The sequence below is a fragment of the Schistocerca serialis genome, unplaced genomic scaffold, assembly GCF_023864345.2.
Source record: "Schistocerca serialis cubense isolate TAMUIC-IGC-003099 unplaced genomic scaffold, iqSchSeri2.2 HiC_scaffold_1168, whole genome shotgun sequence".
In the NCBI taxonomy this organism is placed as follows: domain Eukaryota; kingdom Metazoa; phylum Arthropoda; class Insecta; order Orthoptera; family Acrididae; genus Schistocerca; species Schistocerca serialis.
The window spans coordinates 80,001-82,500 of NW_026047368.1; the positions used below are offsets into that span (position 1 = coordinate 80,001).

Genomic DNA, 2,500 nt, shown 5'->3' on the forward strand with positions numbered 1-2,500 from the left:
AGGAGGCGGTCACGAATGAAGCCCGCGGTGGAGACGGGCTTCTTGGTGAAGAGGTCCGCCCAGAAGTCCAGCAGACCAGGGATGGCAGGTGGCGGCTGGAGCAGGGTGCCATCCAAGAGGCCGCGCACGCAACGTGCACGCGACCGTCGGAAGGCATCCTGCGTTCTCGCGTATTCCCAGCGGCGCCGCTTGCGCTTCTGCGTCGGCGGCGCGGCAGGCGGCCGCTTCGATGGTTGGCGCGGCCGCTGTGTCCTGGTGATCGATCTCTCCCCTCTGGACCCGACCGACGCAAGGGCATCCGGGAGCATGCCCAGGATGACATCGGGCGGCGTGCCCCGCCCCAGACCTATGACACGATCCAGGGCAGAGAAACGCTGGGCGGAAGCGGGTAGCCCCGCCAGATGCTCCCAGATGGCGGCGTCAGTCGGCCCCTCCGGCGGCGGCCCGGTGGTGTCGGCCGCGAAGTCCTTGGCTGCGTCGACGGGCGGCGCAGCGGCCTCGCCCGCGTCAGGCAGCGGGCTCGCTGCTCCCCGGCGGGACGCCGGCTCTTCCCCCCGACCGATCTCAAGCGCCTCCATGAATTGGCGGACAAGCTGCTTGTGGGCAGCTTGCCGCCGTCGGCACTTGATTGCCTCGAGCGTTCGGTCGGGGAACATCCTGATGAGTTCTTGATTGACGAAGAAGAACCGGGCGTCCCTCTCAAGGAACAGTTCGGCCTCCGCCTTGGCGAGCGACAGGACTTCTTCCTCCGTCCACCTCGCGCGATGCCTCTCCGTGACGATCTCCGCGTTGGCGGCCGCAAGATGTTGGCGGCGGCGATGGACCCCGAGACCGTTCTTGGTTGTAAAGCTGCGGTGGCACTCACTACAGGTATACATAGCTGCAAAAGCTACAAGATTTTCGGCACGGCCGGTTGGCCGGCTAGGTGCTGGGGGAGTTGGGGTGGCACCTTCAGCGGAAGGGCCACCACTTATTCTCTGCTTACTGCCCCCAACTAAAAAAGGGATAGTGCGAGGGGGGGCTGGTAACCCCCCCAAGCCCCTGGTGCGGTCTTCCACTCTGCGAAGTCAGCGGGCCCACGAGAAGGGGAGAAGACCGCAGGAGAGGAGAGGCTAAGAGGGCTAGGCCCATGTATTGCGCATCACTCTCCCTGTAACTATAACCCAAGGAAGGCACCTCGCAGCAGCAGCACGACTACATCAAGACCGCACTTCGAAAAGCCAAGTCCGGATGCAGCCACACCGCTGCCACTTGGCCACCTTAAGAGAGTCATAGTTACTCCCGCCGTTTACCCGCGCTTGCTTGAATTTCTTCACGTTGACATTCAGAGCACTGGGCAGAAATCACATTGCGTCAACACCCGCTAGGGCCATCGCAATGCTTTGTTTTAATTAGACAGTCGGATTCCCCCAGTCCGTGCCAGTTCTGAGTTGATCGTTGAATGGCGGCCGAAGAGAATCCGCGCACCCGCGCGCCCCCGGAGGAGCACGCTAAGGCGGACGCGGCCTCGCAGCAAGGAAGATCCGTGGGAGGCCAAGGCACGGGACCGAGCTCGGATCCTGCACGCAGGTTGAAGCACCGGGGCGCGAACGCCGCGCAGGCGCGCGCATCCTGCACCGCCGGCCAGCACGAGGCCAACCGACGGCGAGAGCAGACCACGCCCGCGCTAAACGCCCGCACTTACCGGCACCCCTACGGCACTCACCTCGCCCAGGCCCGGCACGTTAGCGCTGACCCACTTCCCGACCAAGCCCGACACGCCCCGATCCTCAGAGCCAATCCTTATCCCGAAGTTACGGATCCAATTTGCCGACTTCCCTTACCTACATTATTCTATCGACTAGAGGCTCTTCACCTTGGAGACCTGCTGCGGATATGGGTACGAACCGGCGCGACACCTCCACGTGGCCCTCTCCCGGATTTTCAAGGTCCGAGGGGAAGATCGGGACACCGCCGCAACTGCGGTGCTCTTCGCGTTCCAAACCCTATCTCCCTGCTAGAGGATTCCAGGGAACTCGAACGCTCATGCAGAAAAGAAAACTCTTCCCCGATCTCCCGACGGCGTCTCCGGGTCCTTTTGGGTTACCCCGACGAGCATCTCTAAAAGAGGGGCCCGACTTGTATCGGTTCCGCTGCCGGGTTCCGGAATAGGAACCGGATTCCCTTTCGCCCAACGGGGGCCAGCACAAAGTGCATCATGCTATGACGGCCCCCATCAACATCGGATTTCTCCTAGGGCTTAGGATCGACTGACTCGTGTGCAACGGCTGTTCACACGAAACCCTTCTCCGCGTCAGCCCTCCAGGGCCTCGCTGGAGTATTTGCTACTACCACCAAGATCTGCACCGACGGCGGCTCCAGGCAGGCTCACGCCCAGACCCTTCTGCGCCCACCGCCGCGACCCTCCTACTCGTCAGGGCTTCGCGGCCGGCCGCAAGGACCGGCCATGACTGCCAGACTGACGGCCGAGTATAGGCACGACGCTTCAGCGCCATCCATT

General features: G+C 63.0%; 1 pseudogene; it reads right to left on the reverse strand.

The window, feature by feature from the left end:
• The window catches only part of LOC126433553 (large subunit ribosomal RNA), a 7,951-nt pseudogene that overhangs the window by 3,808 nt on the left and 1,643 nt on the right, over positions 1 to 2,500 (reverse strand).